This window comes from Hemitrygon akajei, chromosome 9 (genome assembly GCF_048418815.1).
Source record: "Hemitrygon akajei chromosome 9, sHemAka1.3, whole genome shotgun sequence".
NCBI classification, from domain to species: Eukaryota; Metazoa; Chordata; class Chondrichthyes; order Myliobatiformes; family Dasyatidae; genus Hemitrygon; species Hemitrygon akajei.
Window position 1 is genome coordinate 65,915,005 of NC_133132.1, and position 17,331 is coordinate 65,932,335.

The following is a 17,331-nucleotide window of genomic DNA, read 5'->3' on the forward strand; positions in this document are numbered from 1 at the left end:
GGAATTAATGTAGAATTAGTGTTAAGGTATGCTCAGTGGTAAGTGTGGACTCAGTGTGTGAAGGAACTATTTCCATGCACTTTGGCTAACAAAACTTTTCAAGTTAGGCTTTTCAGTACATCAAAATTTTTGAGGAGGGCTCCAATTTTAGCTCAGTATAAAATAACTTATAATTGTCTCTCACCAAGGCTATTAATCTATTGAATCTTTGTTCATTTATTAGGAGGAACTTATGACTTTCAATACATCCCCATTTATCGTCTATGTGTATTAAGTTAAAATCGATCCATCAGTTACAGAATAAAACAATTTAAATTAATTTTATCAAATCTAGCATCATCTGGATGGATGTGGGTGTACTTGCTGTAACTTTGAGTGCAGATGCAAGACAAACAGTTTCCAGAAAAGCCTAACACACCAGCTTTCAGAACTGACATTTCAACATCATCTGTTGAAATAGTAGTATTTTCAAGATGGGTTTGTGTTTTTTTAGAGCTTGCTAATGAATGTTTTTGGTGCTTTGTAGCTTGATAAAATTCAAATTTAGAGCACTTTCCTTAATAATTTAAAAAGACAAACAAAACCCCTACTTGGTTGCTTAAAATTGCTGATGAGGTTCACTTCTAGGCAAACATCAGATCAGATATTCCTTATATTTCAACCTTCAAACATTTCAAGACATTTAATACACAAAGAGATGTTACATAAATATCTCCCACCTCCATTATTTTCAGATCACTTTGCTTTATAACTACAAATTGATTTTCTAAATTCTTGCAAAGCAGAATATGGAAAAATCCAGATTTTACTTACTTGCTTACAGACGTTCTAGATATGACACAGCAATACAAACTCTTTCAACTAAATTCTTTAAAGGGATAAAACATTTAAATTAATAATAAAAGTTGTCATGAAAGTAATTTCTGATAAAAATAAGTATCAAATTAAAAAAAAAGATGATACTAAAATAGGTGGTGTTGTAGATAATGCGTAGAAGGTTATGAAAAATTACAGGGGATCTAGATGATCTAGGTATGTAGGCGAAGGAATGGTAAGCAGCCATTCAGTGAGATCAGATCAAGATATGACTTAAATAGTGAATGGTGGGGTCCTGGAGTGTGTTACAGAATAGAGTTCAAGTTCAAGATTAATTGCCATTCAACCTTACTTGAATACCCATGAATACAGACAAATGTAACAGCATTAACCAGGAGCCAAGGTGCAAAACTCAGCACCATCAATTGCACCAGCACAAGGCACATATAGCACACATAAGGTAGCAAGCACTTTTATGATATCAATAAAATACAGTCACATACAAAAATATATAGTACAGGACCCTGAGTCCATGAATGTTGCAGCAGTCTGCAGTCAAACACAATACAGCTTGTCTTCTGCCAAGTGATCACTGGGATGCAGCACCAGCTCCAGCTCAGATACCACACCTCCTCTGGTAGAGCACAAAGACTCAAATGCCTCTTTCCTGGTCTGCTGTAAATAGGTAATACTGTGGCTTGAGGCCTAGTCTTCACTAAGACTGAGGGCATACTACTCCCCACCATCTGCCAATAAATCAGGGAATCAGACTTACAGCATTCCACATTAACATGTGATCACAAAAAAAGCGAATAAGATGATCACTTGCTGTTAGACTGCACACACCTTTGCGCACCAATTCATCTGACACCTCTCTGACACAGGCAGCAGCATGATCTGTACCAAGTCAAGTCCTGCTCCTTCAGTTTCTCAGCCAATAAGCAACTTGCTGATGGGGTAGACCTGCATTACTTTAAGTTCTTAATGTCCAGCAGGGACATTAGGGACAGAGGCCCTGGGAGTGAAATTTGTTGAAAGTTGTGTTACAAGTAGATAGGGTGGAAATGTAATGAGATTTTCAGGCCTATGTGGGGAGCTGTTGAGTGTGAGGTCTTCAGAGCACTTGAATTGGTTAATTGCTGTTTAATGAGAGTCATTAATCATTTAGATTTCCTCATGGTTTTCTCGAGCAACTCACTCTTTGAAATACAGTCTACTGGCCACACATAGAGTATTGTGTACCATTTTGGTCAGCCTGTTATAGGAAAGATGTTATTAACCTAGAATGAGTGCAAAAAAAGATATGCTAGGATGTTGCCTGTATTTTTGGGTCTGAGTTACAAGAAGATATTGAGTAGACTCAGACTTCATTTCCTGGAATACAAAAGAAATTTAAAGTTGACCTTATAGAGGTATATAATATCATGAAGGGCATGGACAGAGTGAAAGTACAGTCTTTTTCTAAGGTAAGGGGTGTTAAATACAAGAAGGCACAAGTCTAAGATTAAAGATGGGACATTTAAAAGGTGCACCAAGGACAGATTCTTCAAGCAAAGGGTGGTGCATATTTGACTGAGCTGTAAGAAATAGTGGTTGAGATAGGCACATGAGCAATATTTAAAAGCCATCAAAATAAGTATGTGGATTACAAAGGTTTAGAGGGCTATGAGTCAAGCATGCTGTAACACCTGTGCAGTGCTTGTCTTATCTCATGTGTCTAGTTGCTTCACTCTTTCTGAGAAAATCAAATTACATAGTACTACACTAGGTACTAGTTGGCCATCAGAAGCTCTAGATATTGGAAGGAGGCAGAGAATAGAAAACACATACTTCTAGAGGCAAGTTTTGTTTATAAAAATAGCAATATATACAAAATATTTACATGAGTAAGAACAATTCAAAATTCCAACACTCTGTTTAGGTTCCAAATCTCAGATATCAATGGAAACCAAATTCTGTTTTAGTCAGAATCAGTGAGATTCATTAGAGTAACCTTTATTACTCCAATTTCTCTAACTAATTAGATCTAGTGTTATTCCCGATTTAAAGGTTTACAGACTAATATTTGCTTTTTATTTATCCCTAGTTAGTTAGAAAACTAATTGAATTCTCATTATTAAGTATCATGTTTAACTTCAGTTTCAGTTTAGGTAAGGATATCTACAAATTCAAATTCAACCACCCCTCCCCAAAGTTTTATATATATATACACAGTTTAATTCCATTCACAACAAATTCCCCAACATCACAACTTCTAAACAAAGTATATCTCATTCAGTAACTTATCAAAATCTCTGTAAAATTAATCAGTACTTCCAGAAAATCAAATGCAAGTCCTTTGAATGAGGAATAACCATATACATCCAACCATATTAAATCCTCTACGTTGTGAAACATTTTGTTCCCGTGCTGGTTCTTCAATCTTGGGCTGCTCGCTATTTTGTTTATTGGTTCGTTGGATGAAATGGTGGAACATCCATGGAAAGTCCATTCACAAAACTTACACAAAAAAAAAACTGACCAAATCCCTTGGTATAATTTAGTAGTACTAATTCCCGGTTACATGGTAGAGATGTTGGATACTACTCTCTGCTGATATCTTCTTGCTATAACTGGTGCTCATTATAGCCGTAGTTTCAATAAATCATTTCTCGATATTGTCTCTCCTCCAGGATTTTCACCCTGAGGATTTCCAGTAAGTAGGGAACTACTAATTCCACTTCTAACAGCTTTTATCTTTAGTGAGTTTCTATAGTTGTTGCATCTCTATCACTTGTCCATTCCTGTGTCAGTCACATCTCATTCTGGCATAGATATTTTTTTCAAGTTCTCTTTTTAAAAATAAAAAAAATTGGTAAACCTCATTTTCATCCCTCTACAGGTGGAGTTTTATAACATTATATCTTTGGGTTTAATTAACCTGGGTTACACCCTTCCCCTTTGAATTTGTGCAAGTCCATTTGCATACAGCTACAGGTTGCACTGTAATGGATTTGGGGTGTTGAGCATATGTGAAATCTGGAAGAGACTCTACAATAGCTGAACTCAGACCTTGGAAAAGGAACTGAACTCTTGTCACTTAAGGATTTCCTAGCTCAGGATAAGTTAGAGTTCTAGGTTTTTCTCTGTGTCTCGAAGACCTCTTGAGTTTAGGTTCTTCTTTGCAAGAATTCTCATCTGTTGTGTCTTTTCTAGTCGAAACTTCATCACGTGTCCCATTTTTCGTTTAATCTTGGACTCATCTGGGATGAACAAAGCTTCCATAATTTTTCCATTATGATTATGCATTTCCTCATTTGTTGGTTCTTCTTCAGGGTTTTCTTCAGGACCGACAGGTAAGTTACTTTCTACAGTGGATCTACATCTGGTAAGTAACTTTCATTTCTCTGGGTTACATCTCTAGGTCTGCAACCAGAGTGGTTGTAAATGGTTGATTTGGGCTTGGGTTGGAGCCCACAATTCTGTTATGTAACAGTTCATGGGTTTCTTGACTCTTAGTAGGTTCATCTACAAAGTCTTGGTCTGAGGTAATAAACTTCATCCTTGTCCCCTTCAGTCAATTGGATTTTCTTCCCCTCCAACTGGCTGTTCATTCTTAGTATTCCTGTGAGTTGTGTACTTGTGAACAGGGACTGGAGAATGTTGTACATCATCTTCAGAAAGATGAAATCCACAAGGGAGCAATAGATCCTTATGTAATGTTTATTTTGGCCCCGACTGGTTCTCAGGACGTACTGAGTAGATCATCATAAGACCATAAGACATAGTCAAATCAAGTCAAGTCTCTTTTTATTGTCATTTCGACCATAACGGCTGGTACAGTACACAGTAAAAATGAGACAATGTTTTTTTAGGACCATGGTGCAACATGAAACAATGCAAAAACTCCACTGAACTATGTAAAAACAACACAGAAAAAAACTACGCTAGACTACAGACCTACACAAGACTGCATAAAGTGCACAAAACAGTGCAGACATTACAATAAATAATAAACAAGACAATAGGCACAGTAGGTTGGTATCAGTCCAGACTCTGGTCATTGACGAGTCTGATGGCTTGGGGGAAGAAACTGTTACATAGTTTGGTCGTGAGAGCCCGAATGCTTCGGTACCTTTTCCCTGATGGTAGGAGGGAGAAGAGTTTGTATGAGGAGTGCGTGGGGTCCTTCATAATGTTGTTTGCTTTGCGGATGCAGCGGGTAGTGTAAATGTCTGTAATAGCGGGAAGTGAGACCTCGATGATCTTCTCAGCTGACCTCACTACCTGCTGCAGGGTCTTGCGATCTGAGACTGTGCAATTTCCAAACCAGGCAGTGATGCAGCTGCTCAGGATGCTCTCAATACAACCCCTGTAGAATGTGATGAGGTTGGGGGGTGGGAGATGGACTTTCCTCAACCTTCACAGAAAGTAGATACGCTGCTGGGCTTTCTTTGCTATGGAGCTGGTGTTGAGGGACCAGGTGAGATTCTCCGCCAGGTGAACATCAAGAAAGTTGGTGCTCTTAATGATCTCTACCGAGGAGCCGTCAATGTTCAGTGGGGAGTGGTCGCTCCCTGCCCTCCTGAAGTCAACAACCACCTCTTTTGTTTTGTTCACATTCAGAGACAGGTTGTTGGCTCTGTACCAGTCCATTAGCTGCTGCACTTCCTCTCTGTATACTGACTCATCGTTCTTGCTGATGAGACCCACGACAGTCGTGTCATCGGCGAACTTGATGATATGGTTCGAGCTGTGTGTTGCCGCACAGTCGTGGGTCAGCAGAGTGAACAGCAGTGGATTACCTGTGTGATGGAGTTGGAGATGCTGCTTTCGATCCAGACTGACTGAGGTCTCCCAGTCAGGAAAGCTAGGATCCAGTTACAGAGGGAGGTGTTCAGGTCCAGTAGGCTCAGCTTTCCAATCAGTTTCTGAGGGATGATTGTGTTGAATGCTGAACTGAAGTCTATGAAGAGCATTCAAACATATGTGTCTTTTTTGACCAGGTGGGTTAGGGCTAGGTGGAGGGTGATGGCAATGGCATCGTCTGTTGAACGGTTGGGGCGGTACATGAATTGCAGGGGTTCAGTGAGGGGGGCAGCAGGGTCTTGATGTGCCTCATGATGAGCCTCTCGAAACACTTCATGATGATGGGTGTGAGTAGTCATTGACGCAGGACACAAAGACTTCTTTGGCACGGGGACGATGGTGGCAGCATTGAAGCACGTTGGAATGATGACGCTGCTCAGGGAGATGTTAAAGATGTCAGTGAGAACATGTGCTAGCTGGTCTGCACATCCTCTAAGCATTCTGCCAAGAATATTGCCTGGTCCAGTAGCCTTCCATGGGTTGACCCTGCACAGGGTTCTCCTCACATCAGCCACGTTGAGACATAGCACCTGGTCATTTGGAGGACGGGTGGACTTCCTCACCACCATGTCATTTTCTGCCTCAAAACAAGCATAGAAGTTGTTTAGCGCATCTGGGAGGGAGGCATCACCTGCACAGTCAGGTGATGTTGTCCTGTAGTTGGTGAGCAGAAGCAGGCCCATTGAGCCTGCTCTGCCATTCAATCATGGACTGATCCAATACTTGCAGTCATTGCCACTCCCCTGCCTTCTCCTCATACATTTTGATGCCCTGGCTAATCAAGAACCTATCTATCTCTGCCTTAAATGCACCCAATGACTTGGCTTCCACAGCTGCTTGTGGCAACAATTCCACAGATTTACCATCCTCTGACTAAAGTAATTTCTCCGTACCTCTGTTCTAAATGCAGAGGTCACCAACCTTTTTTGCACCGCGGACTGGTTTAATATTGACAATATTCTTGTGGACTGGCCAACCTGGGGTGGGGGTTGGGGGTGTTAATTACGACCGGAATATAAGTGAAACTATAAGTCACTTATAAGTAGCTAATAACACACTCAATTTTGTTTCTTAAAGGGTTTATCTAACAAATTTAATATTAAACACACAGCACATATTTTCCTCCCATGAATATAGTGATATGTCAATTATAAGTCACTTATAACTCAATAGCATCATAACATTTTAAGTAACATTTAGATATTAAACACAGAGCACATATTTTCCCTGTATGAACATATAAAATCAGTGCAACACACCAATATCAGTGAATCAGTGGGAGCCCTGGGCTTGTTTCCCTGCAACAAGATAGTCCCATTGAGGGCTGCTGGGAGACAGCGATACTCGAAGTGGGTTCCTTATGTCCAGTCTATTCTGCAATTAAGGTTTTGTTGCATTCATTGCAGAAAATCCTGCTTCGCAAAGATATGATGTTGGAAATGGAAGCAACATTTTCAGTGCTTCCGTGGCTATCTCAGGATATTCAGCTTTGACTTTGATCCAGAATGCTGGCAGAGATGTTATGTCAAATATACTTTTCAGCCCACCGTCATTGGCAAGCTTGAGGAGTTGATCTTACTTTCTGCGCTGACATGGATGATTCACCAGGGACATTCACAAATGGGTCACGGACCCATTCCTTTGCACGTCTTGGGTCGTTTGCGGTTGGGAAGTAATGCTCAAATTCTGTTGACAGCGAAGTTAGGTGATCGTGCACCAGCTGTGAGAAAGACAGTGCAGCCTCAGTCTCTCCCAAAGTCCCAGCTAATGTTGGGAACATGTCAAATATGCCCCTGTCCACTCGTCGTCCCCACATTTCCAGTCTGGCTTTGAAAGCAGACACTTTATTTGCCAATTTGAAGACAGTTGTCATTCTCCCCTGAAGTGACAAATTGAGTTCATTGAGCAGATTAAAGATGTCACACAGATAAGCGAGTCTTGCTATCCGCTCCTCATCACTGAAGTGTGCTGCCAGTGGTGACTTTTTTTCCTGAAAGAAATCTCTGTAGTGGCTCTCTTAACTCAAAAACCCTGGCCAGGGCTCTCCACCTTGATAGCCACCTGACTTCAGTGTGTAAGAGAAGGCGTTTGTGCTCTGCATCCATTTCCTTGCAAAGCTGCTCAAAGTGTGAGTTAAGGGCTTTTGCTTTGATGTGATTCATAACTTCAACAACGTCACTCAATATGCTGTTAAGATAGGGTGACATTTTTCAGCTAGCCAGCATTTCTCTGTGTATGACACAATGTGTAGACTTGCATTCAGGAGCAACCTCTTTGTCTCGGGTAGTGAAACCAGACAGCTGTTCAGTCATAGCTGCAGCCCCGTCTGTGCATATTCCAACACAGAATGACCAGTTCAGTTTGCCTGACATGTAGTCATTCAAAGACTTGAATAGTTCTGCCCCAGTTGTGTTAGTTGGCAGCAGCATTGCACACAATTTATCCTCGTGCACATCGTCTTGAAATACATATCGCACATAAACCAGCAGTATTGCCTTGTTGTCGACGTCGGTAGACTCATCGACCTGGATAGCATACCATGGTGACTCGTTAAGCTGTTCCAACAGTTGTGCTTCGATGTCCTCTGCTATATCATTCTTCTTGAAATTGTGGTAGCTGAAAGAGAAACCTGGGCCATCTTGTTAGCTGAAGCTTCTCCCAACAGTTCACGGCACATGTCTTTGGCAGCAGACAGAATCAATTCTTCACCAACAGTGAAAGGCTTCTTAGCCTTAGCAATACGGCTAGCCACTAAGTACGACGCTCTCAGAGCAGCAGCATTTGTGGAGATGGTGACTCTCAGCACTTGCTTCTGTCCCGCTTGCTCACGTTTTTTTTCTGCTCAAAAAACTCAACAGGTTTGTCTTTAAGTGCAGGGTGCTTGGACTCAAGGTGCCAAAGCAGTTTTGAGGGCTTCATTGCCTCATTAGATAGCTTGTCTCCACATATTACACACAGAGGGCTTGGAACATGTGAGTCACCGGTCGCAATAAAGCCATATTTTATGTACGTCTCGTTGTATTTTCTGTTGAAGGAAGCTTTCTCCTTTTTTGAAGTCTCTCCCTCAGCTGTCTCTGCGTTATCATCATCGTTAGGCCTTTTATGTCCTCTTCCACCTCTTCCAGAGAAACTCTCAAGTGACGTTTGTTTTTTACTCATACCAACTGATGACCTCAGGCATGGGTAATGACCTCACGTGCATTTAAGCTCAACAGTGGGCGTGACAGGGAATGAGGAAAGGTGCAGCTGACCCATATTGCTTCATATCGCCAAATCATATCGTTTCCTCGTAGCCCAGTAGCACATGCTTTGTGGCCCGGTACCAACCGCGGCCCGGTGGTTGGGGACCACTGCTAAATGGACGTCCTTCAATCCTGAAGTCATGCCCTCAGGTTCTAGACTCCCCTACCATGGGAAATAACTTTGCCATATTTAGACTCCCCTACCATCAGAAATAAGTTTGCCATATCTGTTGACTCATCACTACACAGAATATTTCTTCTCATGTTTTAGCAAGTTTTGTTTTTACCGCATATGCACATATTCCTTACTAGCACTCAATCTCCTTCTTTCAACTCTGAAGCTGTCACATTTTTGTCGTATCTGGACATGTTTCAATCTGTCATTTTCCATGAGTTCCTGGTTGCTATCTTGAAGCTCTCCTCAAGATGGGATTTAAAATTTTGTACATACTGAGAGTGTAATGTACCATGTTTGTCTTTCAAGGGTAGTCTGAAAGCTAAATCAACTGGGGGTCTGGGTTGTCATCTGAACATCAATTCATATGGACCAAAGCCAATCACCTCATTCCTAGTACAATTGATGAGGGGTTTCATAAATTCTCACCAGTGACTTTTACTTTTCGCCTCGAGGGTTCCCAGCATATTTAAAAGGGTCCTGTTAAACCTCTTGACAGGGTTTCCTCTGGGATGATATGGTGTAGTTCTGACTTTTTGAATCCCAGCTATCTCACACAGTTCTATAATCAAGCGGGATTCAAAGTCAGGCCCTCTAGCACTATGTAGGCCCTCAGGTTAACCGTAATGAGAGCTGAAATGCTCCCATAGGCACTTTGCAACTGTCTAGGCTTTTTGGTTAGGTGTAGGAATAGCCAATACATATTTAGTAAAATGATCAGTTATTACTAGCACATCCTTTGTGTTACTTTGATGAGGTTCTAATGTAAGAAAGTCCATGCAGACCAGCTGCAAGGGTTGAGTAGGCACAATATTCACTAACAGAGCAGCTTTCACAGGTAAGGTCTTTCTTCTTACTCATTGACCACATGTTTTAATCTTGTGTTGTGAAGTTTGGAGGAGTTGTGGATTGAGCTGCAGGTTGTCAAAGGTTACAAGAGGATATAGACAGGCTGCAGAGTTGGGCAGAAAAATGGCAGATGGAGTTCAAGCTGGACAAGTGTGAGGTGATGCATTTTGGAAGGACAAACCAGAAGACTGAGTGCAGGATTACTTAAGAGTGTAGATGAACAAAGGGACCTTGGGGTTCAAATCCATACATCCCTTAAGGTTGCTGCACAGGTTGATAGGGTAGTTAAGAACTCCCTAAGGTAGTTAGGGATGCTAGGCTTCATTAACAGGGGGATTGAGTTCAAGAGTAGAGAGGTCATGTTGCAACTCTACAAATCTCTGCTGAGGCTGCACTTAGAGTATTGTGTTTAATTCTGGTCACCTCATTATAGGAAGGATGTGGAAGCTATGGAGATGGTGCAGAGGAGATTTACCAGGGTGTTGCCTGGTTTGGAGAACAAGTCATATGAAGGTTAGCAGAGCTGGGACTTTTCTCTTTGGTGCATAGAAGAATGAGAGGGGACTTGATAGAGGTCTACAAGATTATGAGAGGCATAGATAGGGTGGATAGTCAGTTTCCCATGGCACCATGGCACCATGGCACCAATAGCAAACACCAGAGGGTGTATGTACAAAATTAAGGGAGGGAAGTTTAGGGGAAGCATCAGGGGTAAGTTTTTTACACAGAGGGTTGTGAGTGCCTGAAATGACTTGCCAGGGATGGTGGTGGAGGCTAAAACATTAGGGGTATTTAAGAGCCTCTTGGACAGACACATGGATGAAAGAAAAATGGAGGGTTATGGGGTAGTGTGGGTTTAGTACTTTTTTTTAAGGATTATATGGGTCGGCACAACATCGAGGGCTGAAGGGCCTGTACTGTGCTATAGTGTTCTATGGTTCTATGGTTCTATCAGCAGCCATCTTGGACCAATAGAATCGGCTTCTGACTAAGTCCAGGGTATGATCAAACGCATGTGACCAAAGTCATTGTGAAGGCTCTTAAGTATATCAGATTGAAACTTTTCAGGTAAAACAAGGTGGTATATTGTTTAATCTCCAGTTAATCTTTTCCTGTAGGGAATTCTGTCTTTTAGCTCCAGACGATCCCATTCTCTGAGAAGGTAGGGTAGTCTGGGGATTGCATTTCTCACTGAAAAGGATGGTCTTTCTTCAGTTTCCATGTGCTTGATGACTTCCATAATATAAGGATCTGCTAACTGGGAGTCTATAATCTCAGCACCAGAGAGATGAGAAATGACTGGTAATCTTTCACACTGATCTTCTTGACATTATCTGTCAGGTATAGCACTTGAATGCATCATCAAGGATCCAACAAATGCAATGGTGACATCTGCAGCTGGTTCTGCCTGTTGGATAAGACGACTCTGTGAATCTGTGGAACGCTCTGCCACAGGAGGCCAAGTCTGTGGGTATATTTAAGGCAGAAATTAATCATTTCCTGAATAGGCTGGGCATCAAAGGATATGATGAGAAGGCAGGTGTATGGGGTTGAGTGGGATCCAGGATCAGCCATGATGGAATGGTGGAGAAGACTCAATGGGCTGAATGGCCTAATTCTGTTCCTAATGGTCTTATGGACTGTCACACACAGCTTGCACAATGTCAACATTAACTTTACCAGCATCACCCATGTTCAACAGATGACTTTCAGTAAACTTCAAACTCCAAGGAAGAACTTTAATTCCTTCAGATCTCTGGGAATTGGCCAGGTTTTGACCATGGTTATCTTGTCAGAGTCAGTTTGAATTCCTTGATGAGACACTATATTTCGAGATATTTGACTGAAGTTTGTGCAAAAATGCACTTTACTGGAGTTAGCTTAAAACCATACTCTAAGTCGATTTAGGACTCTCATATATCTTTCCTCATGGTCATCCAAGACTTTAGTGAACACCATGATGTTGTCAAGGACTTCCCTCGTGCATTTCTCCATGAGTCACTGAAATGTGCTTGGCGCATTTGTAATTCCTTGAGGCATCCTATTGAATTCATAGAATCCAAGAGGACACAAAGGTGGTTTTAGGCATTTCAGCTTCTTCAGCTTCTATCTGGCAATAACCAGATTTTAGGTCAAGGACTGAAAACCATTTGGAACCAGTCAAAGCCATAAAAGTGTCTTCAAGCTTTGGGAGTGCACAGACATCTTTAATTGTCTTCTGGTTTAACTTCTGATAATCTATACACAAACAGACATCACCATTCTTTTTTCTCACCACAATTGGAGAAGAAAAAAGTGATTCAGACTCCGATCCCTTCCACATTTAGCAGTTCTTGGAGATGCTTCCAAACAGCATCTCTATCTTCTGGGTGTATAGGTCAAGGTTGGTGTTTGAGTGATGTTTCATCAATAAGGTTGATTTGATGTTTCACTTTGTTGGTAGATCGGAAATATGGGTGATGGGAGAAAACATCAGGGAGAACTCATAATTTCTGGTTAAGTCTTCTCTTCCACTCTACGGGGATAGAAAAATCAACAAAGTTTAACTCTGGGCTTGATGCTTGTGGAGATTCCGCCTCACTAGAAATTTTAATTGGTGGTTCTTACGGAAGTAAAGCTTGTACTGAATTTAGTTCAGTGGCAGATGGAGTTTAACCCAGATAAATGTGAAGTGGTTCATTTCAGTAGGTCAAATTTGAAGACAGAATATAATACTAATGGTAAGACTCTTGGCAGTGTGGAGGATCAGCGAGATCTTGGGGTTTGTGTCCATAGGACACTCAAAGCTGCTGTGCAGGCTGACAGTGTTATTAAGAAGGCATATGATGTGATGGCCTTCATCAACTGTGGAACTGAGTTCAAGAGCTGTGAAGTAATTTTAAAGCTATATAAGACCTCAGTTAGACCCCACTTGGAGTACTATGTTCATTTCTGGTCACCTCACTACAGGAAGGATGTGAGTACTATAGAGAGAGTGCAGAGGAGAGTTACAAGAATGTTGCCCAGATTGGAGAGCATGCCTTATGAGAATAGGTTGAGTAAACTTGGCCTTTTCTCCTTAGAGCGACAGAGGATGAGAGGTGACCTATTAGATAGATAGATAGATAGATAGATAGATAGATAGATAGATACTTTATTCATCCCCATGGGGAAATTCAACTTTTTTTCCAATGTCCCATACACTTGTTGTAGCAAAACTAATTACATACAATACTTAACTCAGTAAAAAATATGATATGCATCTAAATCACTATCTCAAAAAGCATTAATAATAGCTTTTAAAAAGTTCTTAAGTCCTGGCGGTTGAATTGTAAAGCCTAATGGCATTGGGGAGTATTGACCTCTTCATCCTGTCTGAGGAGCATTGCATCGATAGTAACCTGTCGCTGAAACTGCTTCTCTGTCTCTGGATGGTGCTATGTAGAGGATGTTCAGAGTTTTCCATAATTGACCGTAGCCTACTCAGCGCCCTTCGCTCAGCTACCGATGTTAAACTCTCCAGTACTTTGCCCACGACAGAGCCCGCCTTCCTTACCAGCTTATTAAGACGTGAGGCGTCCCTCTTCTTAATGCTTCCTCCCCAACACGCCACCACAAAGAAGAGGGCGCTCTCCACAACTGACCTATAGAACATCTTCAGCATCTCACTACAGACATTGAATGACGCCAACCTTCTAAGGAAGTACAGTCGACTCTGTGCCTTCCTGCACAAGGCATCTGTGTTGGCAGTCCAGTCTAGCTTCTCGTCTAACTGTACTCCCAGATACTTGTAGGTTTTAACCTGCTCCACACATTCTCCATTAATGATCACTGGTTCCATATGAGGCCTAGATCTCCTAAAGTCCACCACCATCTCCTTGGTCTTGGTGATATTGAGACGCAGGTAGTTTGAGTTGCACCATATCACAAAGTCCTGTATCAGTTTCCTATACTCCTCCTCCTGTCCATTCCTGACACACCCCACTATGGCCGTGTCATCAGCGAACTTCTGCAGGTGGCAGGACTCCGAGTTATATTGGAAGTCTGATGTGTACAGGGTGAACAGGACCGGAGAGAGTACGGTTCCCTGCGGCGCTCCTGTGCTGCTGACCACCGTGTCAGACCTACAGTCTCCCAACCGCACATACTGAGGTCTATCTGTCAAGTAGTCCACTATCCAATCCACCATGTGAGAGTCTACTCCCATCTCCGTTAGTTTGTGCCTTAAGATCTTGGGCTGGATGGTGTTAAAGGCACTAGAGAAGTCAAGGAATGTAATCCTCACAGCACAACTGACTGTGCTGTGCTGTGATTGTGTGGAAAGTTAGAGGCTTTTTCCAAAGGCTGAAATGGCTAACACAAGGGGGCATAGTTTTAAGATGCTTGGAAGTAGGTACGGGGGGATGTCAGAGTTAAATTTTTCACACAGTGGTGGGTGTGTGGAATGCACTGCTGGCGAAGGTGGTGGAGGCGGATACAATAGGGTATTTTAAGAGACTCTTAGATAGGTACATGGAGCTTAGAAAAATAGATGACTATGCGGTAGGGAAATTTTAGGCAATTTCTAGAGTAGGTTACATGGTTGGCACAACATTGTGGGCCGAAGGGCCTTTAATGTGCTGTATATTTCTACGTTCTGTAACACACCTGCGAGGAATCATGACATTAATTGCTGTTATATTGGAAATCACTACAGATAATTGACAATGTGGCTTGTTTTGCAAAGTAACCAGGCAAGTGTTTACTATGAGTCCTCCAGGCAAGGGAGAAGATAGGTGTTCCATGATAGCCCATTTGTCAGGATGCAGCCTTCTGACTATGACTGATCCACACAAGACTAGAAACTGCCCAGCTGGAATTTTTCTAGGGTCTTGCCATGTACTCTCACCAGCCCAACATTTCCCTCTGTAGGCTATCTTTGTTGCAGATATAAAACTTCCATGACTTGTTTGTAGCCAAACTTGGGAGAGAATTTCTGTATACTTTGCAGTTTGGAGTAGTCTTTAGACAGCTCATCAGGGGTATTCATGCCAACTAACACTACAGCTGTGAACATAAAGAGACATCTGGAACAATCAATTCTAGGGTGGGCACTTCCACATTTAATCCTATAAAATCTTTTGGGAATGTGGCATTGACTTCTACATATCCCATGTATGGGACAGCTTGTCTGTTAGCACCCTCAACTTCCAACAAGTTGGTGAGAGAATTAACTGGTAGGTCTGACAAGTTGTCATCATAATAGGATTTAGAGACGGTAGTGACCTGAGATCCTGTATCTACTGTAATAAGCATTTGCATTTTCTACTGGCTAGACTTATTTGATCAGTGCAAGTTGTGCCAGCTAATCCCTTACGTAGGTTAACAGTCTGTCTTCTGGACTTTGTTTCACCAAACAAGATCTTGAAACTTTTGGGACATGCTTTGCCAACATCAGTCCCTGTTTGTCCCGTAACAGAAACCATTTCTATTTTAAATGAAGCTTAGGAGTACCATAACCTGACTCCCACTCACTCCATCTCTTTTCAAGCTGTCTTCTTTTCTGCTACTAACGCAGATTGGATTTATAGCACAAGAATTGGCTATGAGCCCATCTTCACCACATTTAAAATAGTACCAAGGTTTTAGTTTGACATTTGCTGTTCGTCAGTGGCTGTGGACGCGTTCACCTTTTGTGCCAGCCTTTCCTTTTAGTGACTTAGAGCTCAGCTGGACCTTCTGCTGTTTTGTAGTTTGTAGAGTAGCTAATTGACTTCGAAGCTCAACGATTTGTTTAGTCAGTTGAGAAGTAACAGAAGTTAGCTGTGCTACATCATCTTCTTTACAGGCACCTGTGGTCTGATACTGTACTGTACGTTGTTTCACTGTTCCTAAGTGCTGTTTCATGCGTGCAGTTCTGGAAGTATGCTTGTTTTCTTTGATGCATAGAAATGTCAATAGTTCAGTAAACGATGGTGGGTTTTGTTTTTTCTGTTCCAGCTGCAGCTCTGAGTTCAGAGAGTGGTTCCAATATCCCCCACAAAACTGCTTTAAGAGATGCTTGCTAGCCTCAGTTTCGGAAACTCCACCTTGCTTTACAGTCTGAGTCAATGCTACCTGTAACTGCTGTACGTAAGCAGACAGCTTTTCACCCATGTTCTGTACCATGTTCATGAATTTGGCAAACAATTCATCACCATCTTCCATAGTGGCAAAAGCAGAATCTAGTTGTATGTAAGCAGACTGTAAAGTTCTAGGGCTTATTAACTTGATGATGTCAGAAGCTGGTGGAAGAATACTTGCACATATTTTCTGTGTTATATGAAGATCAGACCCACTTGGGTCTTGCAAGAACAGTTCAACACTAGCATGCTAAGTCTCATAATCCACCTCATTATGTGGACAAGTGGTTCGACCTAAAAAGTTCCGAGCCTGCTGGATTGCCACGAGCGATCAAGTCATTACTGAGCATGGTGTGCTATATTACAACTCATTGAATACCTGGAGGATTAAACGTCACTGGGAGAGAGGGTTGGATTCACTGCAACTTTATTAGTTTGTATTACAGGGACTGAGTTATTCTGCATAGCAGCTGGAGCTGTTTCTGGCTGGTTAGTATCAGAGGCGTCAGCTCTGAAGTGAGGAGTTGTGGTTTTTTTATGTACATCTTCAGCAGTTTCAACAGTGACTGTTTCCTTACTCTCGATAGCAAGGGTTTTACTGATCTGTGTTAACATCTTTCTCAAGATTTCATCACAGTCTTTCTCACTGCACTTTGCTAAGGTTTTCAACTCACCAAGGTAAGCTAGAGTGGTGTCTTTTCCAACTTTCTCAGTGTAAAGACTGGCTAAAGTAACTACATGGTAGGAAACCTTTTGGTCACAGCTTGGCTGTTGAGTTTATGGTAGCAAGGACTGGAGACCTTGCACTGGAGAGCCAAAGTTGTACTCTACTATGAGGGACTTAGGAAACTCTGCACTGGGGTGAGTTAGAGGAATAAGTCTGGGAAGTCTGAACCATATCCTTTTAGAATGCCTGGTACTTCCTCATCTTTTTCCTGTTCCTGTTATGCCACTGATTAAAACAGCATTTGGGATTTTGACACCCTTTTCTTCTATAACATCCATTTTCTTTCACTGTAGGTTTTAATTGAACAAAAGTGAGTTTGAACAATAAGATTCTTTTAGTGTTTTGTATACTAATCAGTGTGTTTGCATTTATGTAATAAACTGACTCCTAGCTGGGTTGCCAGGTTTTATGTAATACCTGTGTAGTGTTTGTTTTACCTTTTGTGACTGGTCATCGTATCTTTATGAAAAAATCAAATTACATAGTACTCCACTAGGTCATCAGAAGCTCTTGGTATTGGGAAGAGATGGTTTAGGTTGCAAATCTCAGATCTCAATGAAAACCAAATTCTGTTTAGTTAGAATCAGTGAGATT

The 17,331-nt window shown here is 41.7% G+C and overlaps 1 protein-coding gene across 1 annotated transcript in view; it reads right to left on the bottom strand.

Moving 5' to 3' along the window:
• LOC140732658 (dynein axonemal heavy chain 8-like) overlaps window positions 1–17,331 on the bottom strand; it is a 952,247-nt gene that overhangs the window by 427,487 nt on the left and 507,429 nt on the right. The window lies entirely within an intron of this gene.